The sequence below is a fragment of the Pan troglodytes genome, chromosome 8, assembly GCF_028858775.2.
Source record: "Pan troglodytes isolate AG18354 chromosome 8, NHGRI_mPanTro3-v2.0_pri, whole genome shotgun sequence".
Lineage (NCBI taxonomy): Eukaryota > Metazoa > Chordata > Mammalia > Primates > Hominidae > Pan > Pan troglodytes.
The window spans coordinates 88,280,593-88,300,260 of record NC_072406.2 but is presented as its reverse complement, the minus strand read 5'-3'; the positions used below and the strand labels follow the sequence as shown (position 1 = coordinate 88,300,260).

At 43.1% G+C, this 19,668-nt stretch overlaps 1 protein-coding gene across 10 annotated transcripts in view; it reads right to left on the bottom strand.

Moving 5' to 3' along the window:
• Positions 1-19,668, bottom strand: part of LRMDA (leucine rich melanocyte differentiation associated) — a 1,132,554-nt gene that overhangs the window by 480,364 nt on the left and 632,522 nt on the right. The window lies entirely within an intron of this gene.

The window sequence follows — 19,668 nt, the reverse complement described above, 5'->3', positions numbered from 1 at the left end:
ATGATCCACCCATCTCAGCCTCCCAAAGTGCTGGGATTACAGGCATGAGCCACCGCACCCAGCCCTGAAATTCCTTTTAAGCTGTTTGGTGGAATGCAAAGAGAGGCAGATGCCTCTATGTATTAATTCCCTCATCTTCTTGATAAATATCCTAAATCACCTCATCTTGGTTCTCCTCCTTCCAGTAATAACAGGCCCAATAATTTTCTCAAAAGCTGGGAATTTCTGGGGCTGCCCTTCCATTATGGAATGTCTGTGCTTAAATAGCTGAAGGTCACCTGTGTAAACAAGTGTTCAAGAGTTAATATTGGCCGGGAGCCGTGGCTCATGTCTGTAATCCCAGCACTTTGGGAGGCCAAGACGGGCAGGTCACGAGGTCAGGAGATCGAGACCATCCTGGCTAACACAGTGAAAACACGTCTCTACTAAAAATACAAAAAATTAGCCGGACTCGTGGTGGACGCCTGTAGTCCCAGCTACTTGGGAGGCTGAGGCAGGAGAATAGCCTGAACCCGGGAGGCAGAGCTTGCAGTGAGCCGAGATCACACCACTGCAATACAGCCTGGGCGACAGAGCGAGACTCCGTCTCAAAAAAAAAAAAAAAAAAAAAAAAAAAAAAAAAAAAAAAAGTTAATATTGCAGTTAGGGGTAGGAATGAGAATACAAGTTGAATATATCCAGGCCAAGTATACCAGAGGGCATGGCCTGAGAAATGACCTAAACCATCTTCTTTCATAGCTTGAGAATACTAATGGTGGGCTTGGGATATTTCATTTTCATAGATGGCCTGAAAATGCCCCAATCTTGATGCTTCATGTATGTCACCTTCCAGCTAAACCTCTGGGTGACAATGTCGTTGCTGCTTGGCAAAGCTAAAAAGTACCCTATTTCCTGAAAAGCACAGGATCTTGAGCAGCTTCTTCTGCCCTCATCACTTCAAATTATTTTTAAGGCTCCAGCAGAATTCATCCTAATTTTGAAACTCAAATGATAAGATCATAAATAAATGGTGACCTCCCAGAAAACACTGAGAAACTATGACCTTGGAAACTCTACTTCCTTCCTTCTAGCATGATCATGTCCCTGATAGAGAAGTGATCTGTCTCAGTTCATTTTAAAAATATGAATATTTTTCTTTCTCAGTGGTCATGGATAGCATAAATTGCCATTAGCCATGACAAAGACAGATAACCTGCCCTACAGGAGAGAGATAGCAGAAAGGCTGAATTCATTGTCATTTTCCTATAGCTTGAAGATCTCCAGCTGTCTCTAGTGCATCCAAAATTTCAGCCCTCTAGAAAGCTTGTTTTGAATAAAAGTGAAGCAAAATATACTTTTTCTCTTAAAAGACTGTCTGGTCGCCAGCACCTCTAAATAGGAGGATGGTGCCTGGCTCTGAAGCTCAAGCATGGTCAACAGAACCAGGACATGAATATGTCATCTCTATTCCTCCCTTCCTTCCTGGCCCTGGTGCTGCATCCTCAGCCTATGATTTGGGATGGGAACTCCTGGCCCTGGGGCATCTTCTGCCATGTATATAAAACCAAGAACTGGTGGTTTGAAGATGAGAGCTGTGGCAAGCTAGACATATAGGACAAACATTATTTCGAGGCCATGTCCCTGACTCTCAGAAATGTGGAGAAGTCCAGGTAACGTGGAGCACAAAGAAAAGTAAACCCTGGTCCCAAACTAGCTCAAGTCAACATCATCTTCATCAGGTGGATTCAGGAACTTTTGGAGGCTAACCATGTTCTTTCTATTCCTGGCTATAAATGCAACATATTTGTTTGTTGTCTGCCTGACCCTTGAAAGAGCTGCCATTTCCATTTTGTGCTTCCTGAGGGAACTTTAGGGACCTGGCATTGGTTGATGACTCCGGCTCTCCTTTCCTGAATCATGTCATCTCCTGAGCCCTGAAATCCCCAGAATGGCCAGGTTAGAGATCATGTAACAACACAGCACTGGGCCAAGAGGAGGCCCAAGTTCGATCTCACTTTCACTTTTCTCTGGAATTGTCAGTGAATCCCACAACTCCCCCATCTTAGTGCTCTTTATTTGTAAAATAAGGCACCACCTCATCTGTCTTATCCTCTCATGAGGATAAAATGAGATCACATGCGTGACAATGCTTCCCGCTCTCTACACATTCAGGACGCTTACATGAAAATAATTACAAAATATGCAGAAAAATAAAAAGGCAAAAAAGAAGAAAGAGAAAGAGAGAGGAGGAGATACAAAGTTGTTAAGTCTTTTTTTTTTTTTTTTTTTTTTTTGAGATGGAGTCTCGCTCTGTCGCCCAGGCTGGAGTGCAGTGGCATGGCGGTCTCGGCTCATTGCAAGCTCCGCCTCCTGGGTTCATGCCATTCTCCTGCCTCAGCCTCCCAAGTAGCTGGGACTACAGGCACCCGCCACCACGTCCAGCTAATTTTTTGTATTTTTAGTAGAGACGGGTTTTCACCGTGTTAGCCAGGATGGTCTTGATCTCCTGACCTCGTGACCCACCCACCTCGGCCTCCCGAAGTGCTGGGATTACAGGCATGAGCCACTGTGACCAGCCCAAAGTTATTAAGTCTTTATTGGGCACGAAGCCCTGGAATAAGTACTTTACAGTATATTCATTATTTCCTTTAATCCCTTAATCCAGCAACACTTTCAGGTATTTATTTTTATTAAGCTCATTTTAAAGATGAGGTAACTAAGGCAGACATTCATTTACTCAAAATCCCATAGCCAATGGGAGAGTGGGGATTTGAATCCAGGTTGAACCCTAAAATCTGGGTCCTTCAGTGTACCACCACAGTAGGCCAGATACTGGACCCCTACCTGACCAAGATGCCAGCTGAGGGACTGTGCACCATCCAGGTCACAAAACCACAGGGAGACCCTCAGAGTTCATCTGCATCACTGTACCCATTTTACAGATGAGCAATCTGAGCCCTGGAGGACAAACTAGACTTGCCCAAGGGTTTACAGTAGCTGACTATTGCAGTGGGGCCAAAACACAAGTGCTCAGTATGATAGATGCTGGCTCAATGTTTACCAAATACACTGACTTTTGTTTTGGAGCACTCATTTGAGCTGCTGTATTAGTTTTACAGGGCTGAAATACAAAATATCATTGATTGGGTGGCTTAAATAACAGACCTTTCTTTTCTTATAGTTCTGGAGTCTGGAAGTCCAAGATCAAGGTGCCCACAGGGCTGGTTTCTCCTGAGACCTCTCTCCTTGGCTTACACAGGGCAACTCTCTTGCTGCCTCTTTACTTGGTCATCTCTCTGTGCATGGGCACCCCTGATGTCTCTTTGCATGTCCTAATCTCCTCTTCTTATAAGGGCAACAGCCAGATGGATTAGGGCCCACCTTATAACAGTCTCATTTTAACTAAATTACCTCTTTAAAGGCTCTCTACTTCCAAATGCAGTCACAATCTGAGGTGAGGGCATCAACATATGAGTTTTGAGGGGACACAGGTAAGTGCACAATGTCCGCATTTCCCGGGCTCTTTTGCAGTTATGAATGTTCATATGCCTGAGTTTTGGCCAATGGGCAGAAGTGATGTGTGCCACCCAAAAACCCAGACTGTGAATCCTCCTGTTCAATCCTCCACGTTCTCATGCTTGCTCCATCCATGGGCTGAACCCAGGAAGGACTCAAGGCCCAAGAAAAATGCAGAGCCACTGCATGGAAGAAGCCTAGGTCCCTGGACACTCCTCACTCTCCATCAAGGAGTTATCAGTGAATGGAGACTGACTAAACCACCGGGATCTGGGACTGTTTGTTACAGCAGTTAGTTTCCCCTGACTAATACATGAAGCTCCTCAACCAATATTCTTTCCATAACACATCAAGGGTCAATGAATTTCACCTAGGAGGAAAAAAAAAATGACAGGCTGACACCAGCTCCAAAGTCAATGAACAATTCAGGTGGCCTGCAGACATGATAGGAAAATCTACTTCCCTTCTTGGGGTTCCAGGCATTTTAGTGAGCACGGTCCCCCAGAACCTCCTCTGACTTACAGTCTCCCATGGGTCTCTGGTTCCTCCTCCCTCTATAGGCTAATAACTGGGAGTGGGGTGGAAGCTGTAGATGATAATGGTCCCTTTCTTATTTAAACAGGCAATTTGTCTTCCCAATAAATGCATTTTTTTGTCAGCTCAAATATCCCCCTTTGATGGAAACCTGAAAATAATTAGCCTTAATAGCTCTGCTGTGAATAATGCTGCACAAGAAGGAGGTAGATGTTAATAGGAACCTTCCACTCCAAAACTAAGTCACCCTCTTGGTCTCCCACCCCCCAAAAAACAAATGTAACAAGAAAAAGATTATAGGTTTAGTGCTACTTGGGAAGAAATGTATATTTGGAATAAATGCATGAAATCCTTTAAAAACAGCACATGCTGAAAACTTCATATTTAGTTTGATTTGCTTTCCAAATCACACAGACTGCACAGTTGCATACAATCTTTAAACAAGTATAACCCCTGAGAAGTGTGGATAGATTTAAGAGAAATAAAAGCAAGATCAGCCAGCTTGTAATCTTCTTTTCTCTTTTTTTCCTCCCCAAAGCCGCATTAAATTGGCTATTGAGAACAATAACATATTTGTGCTTTTATAGGTAGAATGATTGGTATTATGCAAAGATTTGGCTTACAGTCTAAAGGCACATTCACACTGATCAGGACTGCGTGCCACTAATAATTTTCGGGATGCTCTAGGGAACCCGTAATTCCCTAGGACTACAACTTAGCAGGTCAATGCATGCTTTGTACAGAATCTAAGCCTTGCTTCTAGAACCATACCCACCAATAAGACTCTAGGAAACTCATTTCCAAAGAAGTTCTTGGAAATGTTAAGTGTTCCTTTTGACCTACATTCCCTCTAGCCTGGGTAGGTGCAATGACTCAGCCAAGATAGGCTGCCAACTTGAAAAATGGCACCCTGGAATCCTTAGGCAGAGCCTAAAACTGCTTGTGTGCCCACACCTTGTGACCCAATAAGCCCAGCCATGAAAAATTATCCTAAGGAGGTAATTTAAAGGAAACATGCATACACACACACACACATACCCTACACATACATACAACTAGCAGTATTTTATATATAAGGTTAAAATCCAGGAACAGTGGGAAAATGGTTTGGTAACTAATAGTACTCAGGTCAACTTGATAGAGAATTATACAGTCCATAGAAAGAATATATTTGAGGAATACAAAATAAGTAATAAAAATTTTAAGTAAAAAGTAAAACATTAAACACATCAAGAACACATTTAGAAAAGGATTTCTAAACACATTTAGAAAAGGATACGGTTTGGAAGGGAACACACATATTCCCTACATGTGTCATAGAGTCACATATAGGGAATAGAGTTGAAGGATTTTCTTGGTTAATTTCCCTTAATGAAACCATAACATTGTTAAAAAATATAAAAACAACACAAAACAAAACAAAATGAAGTGGTTCCTTGGTCTTTTCATCTTTGATAACCACACATATGTCTGTGCCCTGAGATTCAAAATCTAGGCTCAAATATAATGTACAACTTCCATTTTAGGGAATTCAGGAATTCCCTGCTAAGGAGGTTTGTGGGGGTGGTAAGATTTGGTTGCATGGACAAACACAATCAGACCACTGCCAGACTGGCTGTTTCATCTGCGATGCTGGAAACACCAGCTGTTCCTATGCATCTGGAAACATGGAGACTGGAAGGCCTACTTCAAGACTACTCCATAGAAAGGTCTGCAGATGCATTCACACACAGCAGCAGCAGAAGTACTCAAAGACCTTAGGCTGTGATAAACAGCAGTTTACAAAGATAAGTCACCTTCACTATGAATGGGAAAGCCAAAGGCAAGAAGAAACAGTGTTGCACGCCTCCATTTCATCTCTGGGAACAGGAAAGTAGCAGTGGCCACCAGGACACTCCCATTCTCCCTGAACCAAATATGTCCTTCTGCCATTCTCCCATGCTTGTTCCTTCAAGAGGTGAGAGAGACAAGGAGCTCCATGTTCATTTTTCATGATGTTTACGCTGATCTCTGGCTAAGTGGTTAAACTTCTCTTGGGGCCAACCTAGAGTCATCATAAAACATCACTGCTAGAAGGACATGAAGGTCTAGCCTAAAATACTTTTTTTTTTTAATTAAAGGCTGTTTTTAAAAAGAATTGTTTTTCTTTACTGAGCACCTACTATGTGCCAAGCACTGGTGTCAGATGTTTCTTATCTATCATCACTGCAGAACTGCCTGCCAGACATTATTATCTCTGTGACATAGATTGGAGAAGTTGGAAAAATGGAGCGACTTGCCCAAGGTCACACCCTTTTAAGTGGTGGAGAGGGATTAGAGCCCAAATCTCTGGACTCCCTGTCCAGGGCCCTCAACACAAACTATCCTGCCTCTTCCACATACTCAGGGGGACTCAGCTTGAACTGCTCTTGTGGCAGGGGCTATAATTAGTTGTCTGGTCCCAGTTGCTTGCAGGGTAAACAACGTCTGATAAACCCACAATGCTGTAAGTATTTATTACATTGCAACCCAGCTGCCAACTGTCTAACCATTTTAATAAAAAGCTATTTTCTAAGGTTTATGTTTTATTGCGTGTATGACTCCCTTATTGGTTAGCATTTTGGAGTTGTGGAAAAGGTTATGAATTTAGAAACTGGCTGCATTCATATCATATTTAAAACTTAATGCTATTTTATTAAAGACATATGGGCCTCCAAAGTACACATATTAAATGTCATGTAAGAAAAGTAGCAGTTTAAATCATGGTCAAATTCATTTTTGACGTGACTCCTGAGGCTTCCCAAGATCTGAACTATTTCTTTGTAAATCTGGCAGTTTAACCACACTCATAAATCACTTTCAAAGCATATTATTTCTTAATTTTACTGCATTAGAGAGCGTTTGGCCTACACAGTGAACTGTTTGTAGCAGTTATGTGAACAAAGTTGCACATTTAGTCATATAATGTGCAAAGGAAGAGGGGAGGGAAAGCAAAGAAGGAAAAGCTTTTTATTCTTTATTCCGTTTACTCGCCCTGTTCATTTTTACCTAAGCAAACACAATTCATATTTTCAGCTTAGGCCTCTGGCATCTAAAAGTGTAGAGGCTGCAAGTTGGTACTGAGGCTTTTCTGAACACAAAGAAGAAAACAATATTTTGTAATCTAATCTTCTCCAAAACATCCCATGACTAAAAATTAGAATGAGTACAGAAGTTAGAACCTCTCTTTCTCTTTTTCTAGCATTAAACTGAACAGAGTTTTTTTTTTTTTTTTTTTTTTGGGGTTTCATAATACAGTACTTGGCTGTTTTCTAATTGTCTAAAGAGCCAATATCTCAATCTTGGGTTTCAAAACCCTTCTGATGATGGGATAATATTCTTTGGACATGTGTAACAAACTCCCAAATTTCATTCCCCAGTTTTTTCATTTCACTCTGGGGGCAGAGGGGCCTGATTCCAATGACAAATTCTAGGATCTAAACATCAGCCTTGACTTCCAGATTCGCCAAGGGAATTAGAGGAGGATTAAGAGAGTTGAGTGCGAGGTCACTCAAATGAAAGAGCTTAAGGGCTCACTCCTGCACCAGGCATCCTTTCCCGCATTGGTCCTGTATGGAGACCTCTCTCCTCCACAGCTGTCCAGAGGGCAGCTGCACCTTCATGCTCCTGGCTCCATCAGCGGCAAGGAGCCTTCCGTCCCCCACGCCATGCTTACTCCTCCCATGCCTTCACCTGCCCTACTGCTTCCCTCTACCATTCCCACAAGAACAAAAGGGTCTCGTGCGGCGGCTGAGGAGATGCCCAAGCTCAGGAGCCTGGACCTCCCCAGGATGAATGTGAGGCCTTCTTTCCCCTCTCAAATTCCTTTCTTTTAGGTATTTTACTCTAACTAGGAAGTAGATGTCTCAGAAGAGCAGGAGAAGTATTTCATTTAAGGATAAATTCCAGAAAACTCAGTTAAGCCACCAGAAATAGAGGGGCAATGCCCCCTGCTGTGGACTGAATGCATACCCCCAAATTCACACGTTCACGCTCTACCCTGCAATGGGACTCTACCTGGAGACAATATCTTTAGGAGGTAATTAAGGTTAAATGAGACCCTAATCCAATAGGACTGTGGTTTCATCAGAAGACGGAGAGATCTCCTTCTCTTTCTTTACTTTCTCCACCATGAGTGGAGAGTGCAGTGAGAAGGTGGCCATCTACAAGCCAGGAAGAGAGCCCACACCTGAACCCAACCATGCTGGCACCCTGACCTTGAACTTCTGGACTTCAGAACTGCAAGAAAATGCATTTCTGTTGTTTAAGCCATCTAGTCAATGGCATTTTGTTATGGTATCCCAAGCTGACTTAGGTACCTGCCCCCCAGCATCTCAAGCCAAAATTACCTTCCTCACATTCACCCACACATCTTGATGACACAGCAGTGCCACAAAAAGAGTCCTTGTAAGTTGAAATTACATGACTAAGAACACTAGCTGCTACTGATGCTTTAGACCAGAGCCTGCACTAGCTCCTGCCACAGATTATCTCATTTAATCCCCCAACAGACTTGGAAGGCATTACATTCCCCATTTTAATAAGGCAACCAATAACAGGAGGTAGAAGTCCAGCCTTTAATCCAAACCTAAACATTACCCTGAAACTTGGAGTGGGCCCAGTCCCCAAATGGAGCAGCAAATCCAACAACAGCTCATGAACAAATTAAGAATTGCAGGTTTTCCATGGAACTCAACAGCTACAATAAATTCAGACTTAAAACCTCCCCACAAAAACAGCTGGAGGCAACTCCTTAAATTGTGTCAAGAACAAACGTAAAGGCTGTGGAGTGGGGGAGGAGTGAATAAAAATGGGCCCAACAAAAATACGGGACAGGTCACCGAGCCAGATAGCCTCTGTGACAATTCAAAATGCTCAACAAAAAAAGAAGAGGTGACTCACTTCTAAATTTCACTCAAGAGTTAAAAGCTGCATAAAGTAGAAGCCCCAGTACATATCCCCCACTTCAAAAAAGAAAAAAAAAAAAAGACAGCTTTGGAGCCTAGACAGAGTATTAGTTCACTGTTGAAAATAAATAATGAGTTCTAATTCAGGTAATGTAGCTCAAAATTTACTGCCATATTTTAAAATGCACATGAAAAATAAAATTATCCTAAAATGTCCTTGGTGAAAAGGCTGCACGTAATTGCTATCACTGACAATGGCGTTGAACTTAGCTAAATTAACATCAAAGGAAGTCCCAATTACAGAGCATCTGTGCATTATTGATGGTGCCCTGTCTGTTCATCTAAGACACTCTACTGTAAGGAGCAGAAAAGCAAATAGAAGGGCTAATTGTAGCACCAGCCTTCAGCGACTCCAAGGGCAAGCCTTCCCTATCATGCTTGTGAAATGGCACTTCTGCTGGTCAGAGTGACAAAGAAGATGCATTTGGAATCTGAGTGTGTATACAGGACCCAGAAGGAAGCTATGGTGACCATAGGTGGGCAAAACAACTTCTAGGCAAAAACACACCTCCCAGAGGGTTGTAGCAAACTCTCAAGCCAGATCCAACAGCTGTCTGGGAACTTGGATGTTCTAGAGGTGTTGGTGAGGAGAAACAGGCTCTCTGGGGAAACAGGAAAGAAAGATGTTCTCTTTGCTTCTCAATGGACCATTTGGGATAAAGGGCAGAGATAATTTCTTTTGAAATGAGAAGCCCCTCTCTTGTGAGCATCTGGCCCCTCACTGAGTCTGCAGGGTGGCAGAACGGGGTGCCATTACTTGCGTGCTACTGCATGCTGGTACTTGCCTAGGCATACCTGTTTGACACTCCTCCAAAGGGTACCCTGAAAGTACATATCAGCTGCATTCAGACAATCACCACATTTTTCTTCCAAATGTTGTGAAGACTTTTAACTCTGTTCAGGTTGGACACCCTAAGGCAGGGGTCTCCAACACCAACCCCGGGGCTACAGACACGTACTGGTCTGTGGTCTGTTAGGTACAAGGCCACACAGCAGGAGGTGAGCGGCTGGTGAGCAAGCATTACTGCCTGGGCTCTGCCTCCTGTCAGATCAGTGGTGGCATCAGATTCTCATAGGAGTTCAAACTCTATTGTGAACTGTGCATGTGAGGGATCTAGGTTGTAGGCTCCTTATGAGAATCTAATGCCTGATGATCTGAGGTGGAGCAGTTTCATCCAGAAATCATCCCCCATCCCCACCCCCAGTCTGTGGAATAATTGTCTTCCACAAAACTAGTCCCTGGTGCCAGAAACGTTGGTGACTGCTGCCCTAAGGTTATCTTACTACTTTATCTTGTCCACAACTTTGCTTTTGGGAACAACAAAAAGATCAGGTAAATGTTAAGTATCAGAAACATTCATTTCATCACTGAGCTTACATGAGTTTTCTTTTATATTTTCTTCTTACAATTTGCTCTTCTTGTCTGCTATTACCTATAGTAGCAGGCGGTTTGGAAATAGCCAGAACTGCAGAGTAGAAAATGGGACCATGCCATCCCTGTTTTCTCCTTCTTCCTTAGCCATGGAATTGCAAATACATGCACATGTCATTGAAGGCAGCTTCAGAACAATGTTCATGATGTTTCTCTAGTGGCCTGGCATCTGTGTGGTTGGCCTCTGCCTGCCCTCTTCTTGCAGGTTTCCCTGCCTTCAAGGATACACAATGGCCTGAGAGTTCAGTCTCTAGAATCCTACAGTCTGATGTTTCCATGGGCCCAGAAGGGACTTTCTGAGGAAGACAGAGCTCTATTAAGCTGTAGAGTTCAGGAAAGACAGCAAGGCCCTGGTCTAATGGAGGGGAGGGGATGCCGAGGCCATCATGATTCTCCTTTTACTCATATGTCAGTCATTGGCCTTTTTTCCCTGTTCCTAGACAAGTTGCCCCTGCATTTCCAACTTATTCTTCTTCATCACTAGCCTAGAATCACCAAGCTCAAAGCAAAGAATTGGGAGGGGTGGGCTAGAGGATGGAGAAAAGCATGTGAAGGATTTGTCAAGCTCACCCATGCACCCATAGCTGAAGAACAGCAGCCAGTCCTGCCCTGTAGCTCTGCACAGAACCCCGGGCAATGTTGGTTTTAAATATGGATAACTTTAAATCAGAACCCTAACTTTTACTCTCCAGAACCCAATTTCTTAAGTAAACATCTTTATTTTCCTCTCCTTTTCCCTCTTCTCTTTCCTTTCAAACTTAATTTTTAAAAATAATGATAAAAAGAATCTACATTGCAAAAACAAAATGCCAAAGATACTTTTCCAAAGTGGATCAAGAAAATGTCAAGCTGGTAATGTGCAGACTAAAGACAAATAAAGGCTCCATCTTAGTCATTGCCAGTGATCATGCGAATGACAACTTTTTATGGCCCAGTTAGGAAGACTTAAATTTACTCCTTAAAACGAGACAGCGAATACTATAAGGGACAGGGGCTTTGAGGTAAGAACATGTCAAAGAACATTTTGGAGATGTTGTGAACTCCCTTTAAGGGGGAGTCACTAGTGGGTCTCTGACAGCCATCAGCTGTCTCCTTGTCCCAGCATCAGAGCTACTCACTCTTACATGGACCCATCTCTGCCATCCCAGAGCTTCTTTAGACACAGCTCTCTAACCCCTGTAGCTGCCTGAGCACTGACACTGGCCTGGGTGCTGGGAACACTGTGGCAGCCTCAGACCAGTGCCTGCTGTTGCACAGATTTCCACATCACCAAAGCACCTGCTCTGCACAGAGCTCTAAGGCTCCCTCTCCCAGATACCCAGGGATGCAAATACAGGCCTGCCCAGACTTTTCCCACTTCAAACTCTGCCAAGGTTCCTCCTCACCCTCAGGGGAAACTGCAAACCTGACCTAACTCAGAGATCCCCCCACAGCCTGGCTCCTGTAGTTCTTTGCCTAGCCCATGTATTTCACCAAAATATGTTATGGGGAGTCATCACAGGGTTAAAATTGGAAATTACAAAGTTGCCTCTGGCTGCCTTCTATCTCCTGATCTTCCTGCTCTTTCACCCCTGCCTTCCATCAGAAATGTATGCCTTGTTAATGAAATGTAAGGGATACAGTGGGAAGAGCACAAGCTTTGAGTTTGACTTTTATCCCTGAAGTAATTCAAGGCATAGAGGGGAAAGAACATGAGTTTTGGGGCTTAGGAAGACCCAGGGGAAAAAAAGGACCTGGTTCCACCTTGCTCTGTAATTTTAGGTTATGTATATAATTTATCTGATCATCAGTTTCCTCATTTGTAGATTCAAGTTTAGGGAGAAAATTAGAGATAAAATTGTTAAGCAGCTGGTACAATAGCTAGCAGACAGTGACTACTTAATGCATGTTCTTCTAACTCACATATCAGGGAAGTTTCTGTGCATCTAATGTACCACTAGGCAGCCAGTTGACCTCTAGACTGGCCCTGCTATCCTAATTAGTTAAGTACCCAGAAACCCTACAGTAGTTGGTGCTGTGGCACCAATGACTGCCACTAACCTCACAAAACTCCAAGTTGTGTTCCAGTTAAGACCCTGGTTCAATGGCCAGAGATGCAGCAGAGGTAGGGTGTGTGGATGGGATGGCCTGCCTAGGTATTAGTCAGCACACTACTGCTCAAAATCTTAGTGGCTTATTACAAGCATTTCTTTCTCATGTAGAGGTCTGTGGTTGGCTGGGATGTTTGCAGGCCTCAAGTCAGGTTCAGGTCTGGTCACGGTGTCTCTCATGTTGTTTTCATAGCAAATGGCAGACGTGTGCGAGCAGTGAGTGAAAACACATGGTGCTGCGTAAGGCCTTGGCCCAGAATTGTCATGCTGTCACTTCCACTCGCATCCCATTGGTCAAGGAGTTACATGGCCAAGGCCAAAGTCAATGGAATGGGGAAGTGTATTCCTCCCTTAGATGGGGAGCCACAGCAAGGGCAGAGAGAAAGGAATGGTTTTAGACAAACAATGCAATCTACCACACTTCTCCCAGTTGTTGGGTTGCAGAGGCAGGACAAAGTATCCAAGGGTTATTCATCTTATCCCCAACACTTAAAAAATGCTACTTACTTCCATGATCCTCTTGATACATCCATCTAAGCATCTTTGGAAAGCAGCGAGCATGTGGGAGGCTAAAAAGAGGAAGAGGGTGAAGCTGGGCCACTGGGGAGCTGGGCAAGCCAGAGGTCCCATCAGGGAAACAGTAACATCCCCCCAGGCACTGGCTTCATGGACAGTAGTCTTTACTATGTGCTCAGCACCTGGCAAGGCCCCTAGGACTCCTGGGAATGCCCCTAAGAGGCTGCTACCACCCTCCTTCTTTCTATTGTGGATTTTGGTTTCACCAGCACACCAGAGACATGGCTTTCCTGCAGTGCTCTATTTTTTTATTTTAGAGGGTTGCTACCCAAATGCAAGGCTACAGAGGCCGCCTCCAAAGAGCAATACTCCAAAAGCATTTGCTTGAGGCACAGGATGCCATGGTTCTAAAAATGGAGAAATACAAAATCTTTTAGTGATTCTCCCTCAAATGAACGTGCAAACTGTGAAGTCAGGAATAAGGTTGAAAAAACAAACAAACTGCAAATGTTTGGCTCCCAGAGTTGTTTTTGAACACACCATCTAAGCATTTTCTTAAAAAAAAAAAGTTAATTAAAAAATTTTCCTCTCTCCAAAATTTACTAGAAAGCAACTGAAAATAGAATCTGAATATGTCTCTAGACAAGAAACATCTGCATGAAAACAGAAAAAAAAATCATAAAAACATGAGCACATTCAGGTAGTTGGAAACATCCAGAAAAACAACCAATATTTTAAATTATTTTTTGAATGTTTGGCACTGTGGAGAACTTTCAAAATATATTGGCTGATGGTCTGTTGAACTGAATGTACTTGTGATTTATAATGTTTATTTATAGGCATGTCCTGGCTTTATATAAAATATATATTCTTGAAAATATGAGTATAAAGGACAGTAATTGTAATAAACCTAGAAGTAGTTTCTGATACCCTTTTATGCATTTGCAATTGGGCTACATAGGCGTTAACAGAAGATATCAAAGACATACGCAGTGTAGTTTAGAATAAGATAGCACTTAGTAAAGTGCTAGACTAGGCATAAAAAACAATTAAGTGTAGCAAAGAAGCAACTAAGTAGTGCTCCTTTAGGTATAGACAAAAAATACAATAGCGGTGAAGACAGGGAAAATTTCATTGTAACTACACACAGACTTGTGGGTACCCTAACATGTTTCATGAGAAGAGCTACTTACTTCCTAAAAGCCCTAATATGAGCAGGTGGGTTGAGAAAGAAGGAGGACTCCAGTACCACCCCGAGTGACGAGGAGAACACAGCTTCAGATCACACCCTTGCCTCCCCGTGAAATGCTACCCAGTGGAAAAGCCAAGTCATGGGGATTGTGGTAGTAGTAGGTTTTCCCATCATAAATAATCCCGGGAAAATCCTTTGGAAAAACAAACACGATGCCCAGAATCTGTCTTTTCTGCCAGTGTACAGGTGGCAATTAACACACAGTCTAAAGGCAATGGTTTCTTTCCTGCCTTTTAAGGTAACCATGTTGACTGAAGCAATTAGAACATATACAACAACCTTTTCATGATGGATCTTCCAATATGCTCTGCTGTTCATGGTTCATTCCTTTGATGAGTATTGACTGAGCCTCTGCTATAGACTAGGTACTAGAGATACAGAAACGAACAAAACACAAGGTTCCTGCCCTCATGGAGCTGGCACCCCAGGGGCGAGCAGCTTCCTCATCCCAATGAGAAGCCAGCTTCCTTATGAATCATTCCCTGTCTTCATCCTAGATGGCCTTTTGCATGGAAACCTAAAAACACAGACACAGATGGAAGAAACTAAAGGTACCCAGGGGAGTGAGGACCTAACTCCAAGAGTCAATGGCAGGACTATGTAGGGTATTCGTGGGAGCAGGTGATTCTCAGGCCCAAATAGTTTCCAATTTTCAGTTTAGGGGAAAAGAATAAGAGAGACTTTTGGAAATGCATGTACTCCAAAGTTTATTTCTTCAACACAGGGCATCTCCCTCCCTCTCCTTCCTTCTTTCTATCACACACAAAAACACATGCACACACACACACAATAGCCCACCCTCCCAAGTATCAAAACGTAGGCACACACACAAATATACAAGCTACAACAAACTACACAAATACACAAACTACACGATGGGAAAATCAGGTGGAAAAATCAGGAAAGGAAATCGCTCGCCACTTAGAAGCTGACTCTGGTGTACACATACCTCCCAGAACATGCATATGTATACACACACAGAGATTGAAGCGGGTATACACACCTGCATGGGAAAAAACATATGTTTGAACACACTGTGCCCACATAAACAAACAAGTGACATGTCTTCAAAGACACCTCACTACTCACAGACATATTTATTACCACATCTTCCCTATGAGAGGATGGATATTAATGCAAGCAAAACATAAGCGTCAAAACACTTTCTAGAGTTGCCCTCCTTAGGCTCCTTTAAGATTCTGAAGATTAAACAGTCGGTAGCCAACTTTGTATACATGCCTGTAAACAAGAGGGCTCAGCTTTAAATAATTATGTCAAAGAAATGACAACTGTGCTCTTTGCCAGAACAGGGATGAATAATTACAAAGTCAGGACATAATTAAACAATTCTGACTGTCGGATTTTTGAGCTGTCTCTCTGATGTGCAGGGCTGACATGCCGACCACACACGTCATCCTGGACAGGCCTCTGCACCCCTTTGATCTATGTTTCCCAGTGCAGTGAGGGGCTTCACAGTTTGGTTACTAGAGGGCTCTTTCTTTGGGGGCTTGAACCTTCTCTGTATCCAGCGTGGTGTTCTCTGTATTAACAATGGCATGATTCAATGGCCAATATTTGATAAAGTTATATATATTTTATATATTTGAATTTTGGAAATGACAAAGCCTAGCTGTTGCAGGTCCATCAACTAATAACACACACACACACACACACACAGAGATAAAGTCTGGAAGCATCCATTGTAGCATTCAGCTATCACTTCCTAATGAATGACAGCATCTTTCTCTACAATAATCAGAGCTCAGACAGAAGCCAGCTTTGAAACAACAAAAGCTAAAAGGCAGCCACGGAGGAGAAATGTGTCATCATGGGAGAAAGGGAGCGAGGACTTGCACTCAAGCGCCAGCGCCTGCCAGGTACCCAATCAGACCTCTGCGACATCGGGCCTTTATTACCTCCTGGATGGTTCTGCATTTGTGTCAGCCGAGAACACCCAGACTGCCCGTTTCCCTACCTCCAAGGCAAGAGCTGTGATTGGAGGGACATTTTCCATTCTCCCAAATTCTTTATGTCAGGAATAAGATGAAAATAGCTCCCCAAATCACAGCCACCTTAATCATCCATCAGAGCATTCTGCTGAATAAGCACAACAGGCCTTGGCTGCCCTGGAAAGGACAGGAGCCAGCTTGAGATTCCGATTCCATCGTGAAAAATAGGTCTTCCCTGAGTGTGCTCAGCACAGCGGCAGCAACACATGGAAAGGAAATTGCTTGCCACTTAGAAGCTGACTCTGGTGTACACATACCTCCCAGAACATGCATATGTATATATACACAGAGACGGAAGCAGGTATACACACCTGCATGGGAACAAACATATGTCTGTACACACTATGAACAGGTGAGAACCAGCCTTTTTAATGCCAATTTATTAATTCAGCAAGGAGCTCATTTGGCGTCTTTCTTTCTACAAGAAAAGTACCACTGCCTATCTCTGAAAATAACAGACAAAAGGGAACTGCCTGCCATTCAATGTAGGCATCCAGTTCGATATGAAACCAAGAACACAGAAGAATCGTCCTGGGCACTTGAAGAATCATGGCATAAATTGAACACTTAACTGGAAGCCCAGACCCCCGGGGTTCTGGTCCCAATTCCATGGAGCCTCAGGAAACTACACCCTCTCCCAGCTCCCTCATCCATGAAATGGGAGCAAAGACTCGGTGATTTCTAAGTCCTCTTTGGTTTGGAAATCATGTGACCACAGAAAGAGAACCAAGATCACCATACTTTGTATGAGTACTTTAGTCTCTCTCCTCAAATAATTAACAGATATTTTTTTAAACTTTTGTTTTAGGTTTGGGGGTAAATATGCAGGTTGGTTACATAGGTAAACTTGTGTCATGGGGGTTTGTTGTAGAGATTATTTCATACCCAGGTACCAAGCCTAGTACCTAATAGTTATTTTTTCTGCTCCTCTCTCTCCTCCCAATCTTCAGCCTCAAGTAGGCCCCCATGTCTGTTGTTCCCTTCTTTGTGTTCATGAGTTCTCATCATTTAGCTCCCACCTGTAAGTAAGAATATGTGGTATTTGTTTTTCTGTTCCTGCATTAGTTTGCTAAGAATAATGACCTCCAGCTCCATCCATGTTCCAACAAAAGATATGATCTCGTTCTTTTGTATGGCTGCATAGTATTCCATAGTGTATACGTATCACATTTTCTTTATCCGATCTGTCACTGATGGGCATTTAGGTTGATTCCATGTCTTTGCTATTGTGAATAGTGTTGCTGGGAATATCCACATGTATGTGTCTTTATGATAGAATGATTTATGTTCCTTTGAGTATATACCCAGTAATAGGATTGCTAGGTCGAATGGTAGTTCTGTTTTTAGCTCTCTGAGGAATTGCCATACTGCTTTCCACAATGGTTGAACTAATTTACACCTTAACAGGCTTTTTAAAGCTTAATACAGTTAGTAAGGATATTGGAGTCAATCATACAAACATGAACTAATTCTAGAATTGATTAGAAACTAATTGGGAACTCTAAAGGGCATTTCTGCTGATGTTGCTAATGACTCAGAAACAACTAATGCTGGATTTTAAGGAGCCAGTCTCAGATGCTTTCAAAAGCAAGGAAGGATTTCGATTCCTCCCACCTCTACTCAACAGAACAGTCCTGCTCTTACCTGTTTTCCTCATTTAGACCTTAGGAGGTTTTGTTTGAACAAAGAGATCCACAGGGTAAATATGTAGCTCACTGCTGCAGGGGTGAGAAAGCAGAGAGAGAAGAGTGTGGGCCCAGCGGTCAGACACAAGGTAAACCTCCAGCTCCACAATTACTAGCCAGGTGACCTGGGGCAGCCCAGTTAACTTCTCCAGCCCTCAGTTCCCTCACCCATAAAGCGAGCCAATGACTCCTTCCTTCTACTTTAGAGGATGATGTGAAAACTTGTAGATCTGTGCACCAAGAACCTTAGAAGAATGGGGGGTGGGCATGCACTGAGTGCCCCATCCAGATATGGTGGGTACTACATTTATTACCCCTTCAGATTTTGTGTGACAATGTAGAGCTGCCCACATCAAAGCCAATGAGCACAGGAGAAATACTGTTCCACTCTGCACACAGGTATACACATGAATACAGATGTATACAAGAAGGTGAGATATGTAGGGTGGGCAGGTTATTTATAATAACCCAGGATACTATAGAGTGCATTTGTTGTACTTTTGCTGGGTTTGGTCATGCTGGCTAGCTCTGGACTGTTTTCACCAAAAACAAATAAAAAGAAGGCCAAGAAATAAATTATTTCATTTGGAAAAATTACAAAAGCTAGAATAACTAAAGGCAGTTGTGTGCAATACATCAAACCTGTGCCTCGGTAGGGAGCACTGTTAACACTTTAATAGCTATGAAATGAATCACTCAATTAATTTCCCACATGCTGAAAGAGGTAACAATACATTTATCTGCCAGTAATATACTCTCCATATCATATATTTCCACAACTGCTAGCAATTTTATTCAGCATAATGGAAAATAAGTTGCACCTCATGGATTCAGGGAAAGAAAGTGGCCTGAGGTCTGCTGCCAGCAGAGCAACTTGATGGAAGATGTTTCATTGTTCTGTTTTGTTTTTGTTTTTTCTTTCCCCCCTTTAATCACTTCCAATGCACATGCAGAGTGCTATAAGTCAATAGCTGAGGATAAACTAGACTTCTAGGATATCAGTGCCAGCATTTTCAACATACAAGTTGCAATCTCATAGGAGGTGACCACACAGCTCCACAGAGCCTCAAGGAAATGACAGTTCTCCAAGGAGGTCATCAGGGGTCACTGAGTCCATTCCCCAGCCTCTGGCTTCACTGAAGGACTCCCAACTCCTCCCAAAGAGACAGTCATCCATGTCCTTAAAAAATCTCCTTGTGTCTGAATCCAAGACCCCAAGCCAATTCTTCACTGCCTCATCAGAGCTGCCATTAGGATGACACCAAATTCACTTACAGACTCAGCTGGTAAAGGAAAGGTCAGTAAACACCATTCTAATCAGCTCTGGAGAGATACATGTGGGGGGCACATGCCAGCCTAGGGACACATTGTCAGGAAACATCACCTTCCACACTAACGATATCTCAGAGGGCCGAGGAGCCCTTGCCTGTGATGGAAGAAAATCACTCTTCCCTAGCTTCCCTTTGGTGGCAAACAAGAAAGTCCCCCTCTGAAGCACTAGAAGAATCCCACCTACCCCAAAAGCCCACCCATGCCCAATGCTTTCCTCTTTCTTCTTTCTCAGCTGCAAACCTGCAGAGGCCCCACTTAGTGAATATCTTCAAGAAGGAGACCTGCAGTCCCCCGCAGAACTTCACCATTGGGCTATGCATAGTGCTGCTTTATTGGTA